The sequence below is a fragment of the Pongo abelii genome, chromosome 12, assembly GCF_028885655.2.
Source record: "Pongo abelii isolate AG06213 chromosome 12, NHGRI_mPonAbe1-v2.0_pri, whole genome shotgun sequence".
NCBI lineage: Eukaryota > Metazoa > Chordata > Mammalia > Primates > Hominidae > Pongo > Pongo abelii.
This window is the reverse complement of record NC_071997.2, coordinates 16,502,323-16,511,672: the sequence shown is the minus strand read 5'-3', so window position 1 is coordinate 16,511,672 and position 9,350 is coordinate 16,502,323. Positions and strand designations below refer to the sequence as shown.

Here is a 9,350-nt window from a genome sequence, read left to right as displayed (position 1 = left end):
GCCGAGAATCTCTCCCAAAATGTCACACCAGTTTACAGACAGAGGGGACGTACAACAAAAAATCAGAATTGTAAAGAGGAAAACTTCAGGGTAGACAGAGGCGATCCCTGGAGAAAGGCAGGCTTGGTGTTCATAACAGAATACCTGAAAGTCCCAGACGATCTATTTACAAATCATTTTTTATTTTTTATTTTTCCATTCACACTTGGTTTTTGTGTTTTTTAATGATTTAAAATCGTTTTCTTTCCTCCTGCATGGTCTCAGAGCCTGGTCTGGGCTTCCAGGACATAAATCTTGATGCTTTCCATGCTCTCGGCGGCTGAGTTCTGCCTCACAGAAGCTGCCCACTTGGCCACCGGGAGTCTCTTGTGGGACTCATGGTGCTGCTTGTCGCTGGCATCTGAGGCCTTGTCACGGCTCACTGCCGGCTTGGATTTGTGGCTTCTTCGGGACCGGAGGGGGTGGTTTCTTCTCTTCCTTCCTCTTCTCGGGGGTCTCCACCAGCTGCCAGCTGTTGGCCTTGAGGTGGTAGAGTTCATCGAACTTCATGCTGATGTCCTTGATGGACAGCTGTAGCAGGTCCCAGAACCCTGCCAGGTCCCGGGCTATGGGGCGTGGGTTGGCATCAGGGTTCAAGTGTTGCTCACAGAGGCCAAGGAACTGCTGGAATTTCTGGGATATTGGTAGCTGGGCACTACCCACAGCACTGAGGACTTTTCCTAAGACTTCAGAGAGGTTGTACTCTTTGGTCTCCTTGTCCATCTGGCAGCACCAGCCTTCCAGCTGCTCCATTTCTGCCTGCAGTAGCTTTAGGAACCAGTAGCCGTCTCGGGGGCAGGTCCGTGGCTGTGCCGGCTCTGCTGGGGAGCTGGAAGAAGTCTCGAGCTGGGGTCTGGTGGGTGCAGCGAGGACACCTCCAGGGCAGGGTCACTGTTGTCTCCATAGGAGAGGCTGTGCTTGATCTGGGCAATCTTGGGGGCCCGTGAAGGACCAGCATCGATGCTGATGGAGTTGGGGTGAAGGGTACAGTCCGGAAGGCTCCTCTCAGATGATTTATAGCTTGAGTAATTGGCATCCTGGGTATCTGAGTCCGTGTCCTGTTGGGAGGACATACTGTGAGAGGGGACGCTGCTTTGCCAGTCGTCCTCTACCTGAACCCCGATGGACTGGAATTTGGTAGTGAGACTGGGCTCCTCTTTTGGCACTGGCTGAATGCAGTCAACTTGTATTCCTATTGATGACAGTTTCCTTTTGGGGGTGGCCTCGGGGTGGGACTCAGAGCTGGTCAGCGTCCCTTATTCACTTTTCCGAGCTGCATGTTTTGGGGGTGGCTCTGGGGCCTCAGGGGCTGGGGCGACTCCACCCCGTGTCATGCTGGGCAGTCGGGTACCACTGTCCAGGCTGTCTGATGAGTTTCTCAGGCCCAACTGGCTAGTCACCTCGCTCTTGTGGTCCTGGCTGTCCAGGAAGGTATCCTGGGCAGACTCAGTACCACTCTGGACTGTGACTGAGATGAACGGCTTTGAAGTGGTGCATGGAGGGACCGGTGGCAGGGTCTTCTTATACGCCACTAGGCATGATGAACTCGGAAGGCTGTGACTATTGCTGAGGCTGCTGGTACTGGGTGGTGGGGAGAGGGACTGCAGGGAGACACTGTCCTCCTCCTGCGAGCAGCCTGCCTGGATGGCACGCAGGTAGCTGGGGCTGTGGGAGCGGAAGCAGCTGGGCAGTGGCAAATCAAGCATCTCCGCCGCTGTGGACTCCGCTTCGCTGCAGGCTGACTCGCAGGCCGCCTCATCCTGTTCACTCGGCTCTGCCTCCCGTACCTGCCGCTCATGGCCAAACAACTGGGGGATCAGGGAGGCCTGTCCAAAATCTGACTGATGCAGCTGGAGTCGTTGAGGCTGTCACTGATGGGCATGTAGTCCTCTTCCCAGCCCAGACACTTGGAGGGCAGCAGCATGTCCACTGAATCCAGGCGGTCCAGACTCCTGTGGGGGTTGCTCTGCTCTCCCAGTGACGGCTGCGTGGCTCTCAGATAGCTCTGGCGCCACGCTGCAGTCTTGGGTGAGGGCTCGGGGCTGCGGCTGGACTCGTCGCTGTCCTTGTCACCCATGGCCTTGATGTAGCTGCTGCTGCGCATGAGCCGGAACGGGCTGGGGCCGTCGGCTGCGGCATCCATCTCGCATGGGGACAGCATCGTGGTGCTGCACTCGCCACCACCAGGCACCTGCGGGTAATGGTAGGCTAGACCCTGGTGGCAGGATTTGGGCTTGAGCACGCTCTTATCAAATGTGGCCGAGGTCTTCTGGCAGACCTCGTGGGCATGGCTGAGGGTCAGAGTGAACCAGGAGCCCCGTTTGACGTAGTTGGTTTCAGTGCCCACCCCAAGGCTGGGGCAGGTGGCTGGGGGTGCAGGCGGGGGTGGTGGGACCGTTAGCTGGGTGGTGTTTTCTTGGTGGCTTTGAGCATGTGCCCACTGAGGGTGTTGTAGGCATGCATGAAGTAGAGTGGCTGGCTGCGTTCTGCCTGGCGGCCTAGTGTCATTAGCCCGGAGGCTGGGCCACTGCTGCGGAAGGTGCCGGCCTCGCCATCCAAGTTGTCATCGGCGCTCCACCAGCCTGAGATGTTGGAGCGGCTGCGCCCTTTGGGCTCCCCAACCTTGGCCCGCTCCTTGCTTTTGGCCCTCTGGCCCTTGCCAGTCCTCCATGTCACCCTTCTTGCTGCCATTGCCACCGACCTTGCCCACTGTGCCATCCAGTAAGGGTGGCTTGGTGAAGAAAAGCTGCTGGACTGAGTGGACCAGGTGGCTGATGCAGCCAGGGCTCTCGCCACGGGCCTTGGTCTCACCATGGGGGAATTGGAGGGTGCTGAAGCCACTACAGTGGATGGGCAGCTGCTTCTCAAACTGGACCAGGAGGTTGGTGGGCAGCCGGTTGATCTTGGTGGCCTGGGCATGGCTGGGGAAGGGGCTCTCCTCTGGCACCTCGAAGTGGGAGTTGTCGTGGATGTAGAGAAAGGTGCTGCTGGGCGGGGGCAGCTGGTTGTTGTGGGGAAAGAGGCCATCCCCCAGCAGGGTGTCCTGCCCAGGGAAGCGGGCCTTGCCAGCAAAGGCGTCCGTGGGCGACAGCAGGTAGGAGTTGTGGTCAGTCCCTGCAAACGGGCTCGTGGGGTGGGTCTAGGCTGTCCCTAGAGAGGTGGTGGGGGCGGCTGTCACCAAGACCTTTCATGACCCCAGGCCGAGGGCAGGAGCCGTCACCCTAGCAGGGCCCCCGGGTCGCCTCCCCCGGGAGGCAGCCACCCTGCGCCGGGCGCCTCTGCAGCCTCAAGCCCGCTCAGCAGCTCCACTGTGCCGCCGCCTCTGGGGTCCGCTCACAGGTCCCCGCACCTGGCCCTGGCCCACGGGCGCCCCATGTATCTCCTCCGGCCGGCGTGGCACACCTGAAAATCCTTTTGAATGTACAGTTGAGTAATGGCTAAAAGAAAATGACTTTTCCACACGCACAACACTTCTGACACCAATTGTGGGGTTTTCATCCAAGCAATTTCTCAGTTCTCTTGGACACAGACTTGGTGTCGAAAGTTTAACTTGATTCTGACACTAACTGCCCAGAGCCAGCACCGACCCAGCAGGCGAAGGGTCCAGTGCCACAGACTGCCTGCCTCAGACACCAGCGGCGGGGGATGCACCCCCGTTCGCAAATCAAATCGGGTCCTCTTGCCTGGCGCAGTAAGACAAACGTCCACGCTGAGGTTTTGCAGTGGAGAAAGGAGGATGTTTATTCGCAGGGCACCAAGCAAGGAGAATCGGGCAGCTCTTGCTAAGACCCGAGCTCCTCAGTGGCCTACAGGTAACGATTTTAAAGGTGGGAGGAAGAGATTGCTGGTAAAGTCACAAACCAATACTTGGAAGCTAACCATAGGTTTCACCTTAAAAAAAATAAAGAGATATCTTGAAGTGAGACCCATAGGTCATAAGTGGATTCAAAGATTCTCTGATTTGCAGGAGAAGCTGTATCCAAAACTCTAGGGTCAGCAGAAACCAATGCCAAGTTCCAGACTGTGGGGGTCTCCTCCTTCAGGTTCCTTGGGAAGAAATTTAGAACCAAAGGCAGGTTGAGTTCACTCCCCGGTTCTGGTTATCGGGGGTCTGCGTGCCGGTGGATTTAGACCCGGGTGGTGAGGTTCTGGGCTTCTGGAGAACAGTTCAGGGATGTGGGGCAGGGTTATCTTTAGTTTCTAGAGGGAGCCGGATGTTGTTCTGAGCTATTGTTACCTCCTTGCCTACCTGGATGCTTGTTTGGTTTTCAAGACCAGCTTGGTGCCTGTAATTTTCCTTGAATGAACTCGAGATTCTCCTTTATTTCCATGTTTGGGGTGGCCTGGCAGGTCCCTAGGAGGGGTCCCAGCTCCATCTCACCCTAACGTCTGTCTGACTCGCCTACAAAGTGGGGTCCCCATGACCTCCCCCTCAGGTCAGGTCATTTCCCAGGACGTCTCACAGAACCCCAGGAAACACTCACATTTCCTGATTTGTTACAGAGGGTGTAGATGAGCAGCCAGGAGGGGCATGTAGGGCCAGGTCCCAACTTTGCATTTTCGGCCACAGTGCTATGGGGCCGTCTTTATCCATCTCCACCAATTTAGAATATTATAATCATGGTTTTTTAGCCACAAGGGAAAAGTGGTTTCCAGAAGTTATTAGCGTCATTACACATTTCAGCAATAATTATTGCCATTAGATGTTTGTGAAGGTTTCGAATTGTCAGCTATATTACATAGGCCCTTTAAATGGAAGAAAACATTAGATTTTATCAGGCAATGTAGTTTTATTTTTTCTTATCATTTTTGTGTAATTTCAATAAGCACATAATGGCAGTATCTATCCCTGAAGACCTGAATGTTTCTGTAAATGAATTTAATTTTGAAGGCCTGAAATCATTCTTAAAACTTGTGGACATAGGTTCATATTTATAAAGAAAAATGCGGATATATGTGTGGTAGGGTTGTGAACCTTCTGCTGATTTCTGAGAACAGTATTTTAACTTGCCACCTTCATGGAAGACTAAGAAATTATTTCAAGTAGCCTTCTGAGGTGACTTTCTACCTGCAGTTATCAGCTGCGTCCCGGTGAAAATCGTATGAAACACGTAAATAGCTGTCATTGTGTAGGTTATATAAATGGATGAATGAAAACCATGAGGCCCGTCAGGAATGTAAACATCCTCCAATTTCCCTACTCCCTAGTGTATACACACCTTTGAACATCATCTGGGTTTCTGCTTTTGTAATAGGAATGGTGTATGATTTTGAATCCACATCCTTAAGTGAAATAATTCTTTTGTGGAAGGTATCCTGGTGTTTGTCCAATGTGTGTGTTTGATTTTGTGGACACACAGGACTGCTAGCCACAACGTCCTCTACACGGCAGCTCTTGAGCCTCATGGCCTCTGGATTTCTTGACTCTTGATATTTGAGGACCCCCAGAAATGTCTGACGCTGACCTGGGGGGTTGAATCTACTGATATTTATATTAGACATGAATACTGAGAATGTTTTTAAACATTTATTAATTTATTTTAAAATAACACTATAAACCCATTACAGAATGACATAAAACATATTTTCTTCAGAAAGATTCATTTTCCAAAACAAAGGAAGAAAGAGTAAGGAGACTTACTTCTTTGTGCCAGTCTCTCCAACGCCTGGTTCACAGGTACAGATGTTCCACGTAGCTTCTGGAAAACTCTATTGTATATCTGTTAGAAAATGAGAGTGAAAAGGCAAACAATGTCTTAGAATTATTATAAAAATAGCTTTGACTTCACACATCCCCTGGAAGGGCCTTGGGGAACCTAAGGGCTTCCAGGGAACCATGCTTTGAGAAGGGCTACTGTAGAAACACCTGTGGTAAATTTGTGTCTTGCTGTCCCCATCACCATCTGTGATGGGCGGCCACCCCCCCAGCTTCTGGCCAGCAGCCTCCACAGCCATCTGTCTCCAGGAATTCCCTTGGCTGAAGAGCGTTGCCTAGCCTCGTTGGTGCTGCTTTCAGGTGAGCCCACGAGTGGTGGCTGGACAGTGAGGGGCACAGACGCCTGACCCCTCCCCCGGACTCCCGATGCCTCCAAAGGCCAGCCTGCACCAGGTACTCCTGTGAGTCAGCCAGGTCCTTTCCTGAGACCCTGGTGCAGCCCAGTGTCCCTCCCATCCCCTGACTGCAGGTGCGGACCCCTGACTGTTGCCCTGGGGCTGACTTCCGGGCAGTATCCTCTGCTGCCAGGGGTAGGTCCGCTGGAAGCCTCACTGATCCACCACAGACAAACTCAGGCCACGTCCACCCCACGTCCCGCTGGGCTCCAGCCCTGGAGCCCCATGCCCTGTGCTGTCTCATAGCTGCAAGCTGCCACTTCCTTTTCAGGTTCTGATTGCTGATTTCTCTTTCAAAAAATCAGAAGCCTGGATTTTGTCAGTGGTCTCTGGAAAACATCTTTGTTCAGCATAAACGAGTTTTACTCCCTCATGGTACAAGGTTATACAGGAAGAAATGCCATCTCCTCGTGGACAGACGCTCCCAGGAACCATCCCAGGGAAGACCCTGAGGGAAAAAGCAAAAGCCGGGGCGGGTGCCTTTGGAGACACCCAGGGGAGCACAAAGCCCCCGATTCGCTCATCTGCTGACGTGAAGGGGCACTTCCTAAAATGGCCTGGTCCTGGTTTTGTGCTGAGGGTCCCTGGCTGAGTTGCATTTTAGTTATTTTTTTCAACTTACTTTATACTCTGAGAGTGTCCAAATTATCAAAACTATATTTCTAAAGGACAGGAAAAGTATTTCTTGTGTAATTTAGGTTTTATGTTAAAAACCTGAAGACAGAAACAACCTCTCTGAAGTGAATTTGATAGTATTGTTACTATGAACGGTAACTGACATCACAGGGGAAATTTTTCTATTTATATTATAAAATATAAAATAGGAACATGTCACAAACCTCAAAGACACTCTTATTTATATCAGATGACTCCTGAGGATTTTAAAGTGCCCAGCACTGAAGTTTTACGGGATAAATTGCCTTGGCTTTAAGGATCTCACACATTTTAGAGAAATGCCGTAACTTTATCTCCAGGTCCATGGAAAAGCTAGAGAGGTGCAGAAAGGCATGGCAGACATCCCACTTACCTCTGTTTAAAAAGCCGCCCTTCTTAGGAATCAGCTGCTGATACCCTGAGGTGATTCTTTCACCCAAACTCCGCTTCAGCTCTTTTGTCCTCTTTCTTAATTATTGTGGGTTTTATTATTTTTAAAGTAACTTAACCAGTTCAGTATTTTAGCAGTGCTCTAAAATGTGATTATGACCATCTCCACAGTAATCTAACAGTGAAAATTAGATCCTTGTCCACAAATCCAGGGGAGAAAATTGAGTGCTAAGATTGCATTAAGCGGCCATGCAAGTCCTCTTAGTTGAACACAGGCTTGCATCAGAAGCTGGGCTAGGTCAGCAGGCTGTGCGGTGCGGAGAGGACCATGTTCCTGCTGCTGTGGAGCCATCCCCCAGTAAGACGACCTGGCAGGAGGATGATAGTTGGTTGTGACTCAACTTGGTTTGGATACAGACACAGGCAAAGTGGTGTGGTCACAGAAAAGGAATCCTTGAAATCACGTTTCTCTTTTGCAATCCTGAAGCTATCCTAGATGATTATTTTCTTGTTTTCTTCTGAATTTTTGGAGTAATTTTTATGTCAGATCTTATTTCCATGATAGACTTATTAACTGTAGCCCTTTAAAAATTTTTACTGTCTGCTCTAAGGCTTAACATACACATACTTAACCTATTCAAGTCTGAATGAACATAATCTTACACCAACCTGTTCTGAGGTAAACTTCCATTTTTCCTTCCTTTGTGCTGTTTTTGCCATACATTATATACCTATGTAGTTATTAACCACATGATACATCATTACCATCTTTTCTTCAGGCAGTCAATTACATTTTAAAGTAAATTAAAAAATTAAATATATATTTTATAATGACCCTTGCTTTTACCATTTCCAGAACTTTTTAGTCTTTTGTCTAGGTCGAGACTTTCCACTGATATCACACTCCTTTTGCCTGAATAACTTCCTTTAAAATGTCTTGTAGTGAAGGTCTACCTGCAATGAATTATTCAGCTTCTGACCTGGAAATGTCTTTACCTCACCTTGAAATAATATCTTGAAAGCTACTATCATGCTGGTGCACGATTCTGGGTTAACACAGTTTTTCTTTCAGCATTTAATGGGGTTGCTTTATTGTTTCCTGGTTGTACAGTCATGAGGATAACTCTGCTCTAATTCTTATCTTTTCCCTTGGTACACAGGCATCTCTTCCCCTTCTGGTTGTCTTCAAGATTTTCACTTTACCTTTGTTTTTCAGTAGTGTGGTTATGATGCATCTGCTTAAATATGATTTTGTGTTTTATTTACACTGGTTGGTTTTAGATGAGATATTTGAATCTGTACTTTGTTTCCTTTCATTGAAAATGGAAAATTCTTGGTCGTTGTCTATTCAAATACGTCCTCTTTCCTATTGTTTCTCTCATCTTCCTCTTGTTCACTAAGCATATATTGGAGTGTTTGATATTATCTGAGCTGTTGAACACTCTTCTCTTTTTTTCCACATTGTGTTTCACTTTACATAATTTAACTTGATTTATCTTCAGGTATACTGATTTTCCTCTGCTAGGTTCAACCATCTTATAAGTCTGTCAACAGACTTCTTTATCTCTGATAATCAGGTTTTTTATTCCCAGCATTTTCCTTTGCCTGTTTTAGATTTCATCGCTGTGCTGAAATCCCCTCACCTTTTTTAAAAAATATTTTCACCTTTTCTTCTAGTTCCCTTAACACATGGACTCTAGCCATTTGAACATCCCAGCCAACAGATGAAACATCTGGGACTTCCCTGTGTCTGGTTCTGTTGACTGTTTTACCTCTTGACAATGGGTTATATTTTTCTCTCGTCTCTGTCTTGAACTTTTTGATTAGGTGACTGTGTGGATGTGTGCATGCATATACACATGGCTGTGTCTCTGCATGAGTGTGAGCACTCGTGGTGCATGTGTGAGAGCACACCTGTGGGTGTGCATGCATGTGTGAGTATCTGAGCATGGGAGCCAGCAGCACCCATCTTCTCGTGGGCCTCACTGAAGCCCTGCTCCTCTGAGCCTCTCCTTCACTCCAGAGTGTCTCCTGCTGCCTGTGGCTGTCCACCATGCTCCTGTCTTTGGAGTCAGTGTCTACCCCGACTGCCTGAGGGCCCTGCTCTGGGTCAGACCCCATATGTGATGGTGTGTGTGACTACAGCCTCCCCTTCA

The 9,350-nt window shown here is 49.4% G+C and overlaps 1 pseudogene; it reads right to left on the bottom strand.

Annotated features, from left to right (window-relative positions):
* Positions 1-260: 260 nt before the first annotated feature.
* On the bottom strand, positions 261-3,230 carry LOC129057575 (disks large-associated protein 4-like; annotated as a pseudogene).
* Between the last annotated feature and the right edge of the window lie 6,120 nt (positions 3,231-9,350).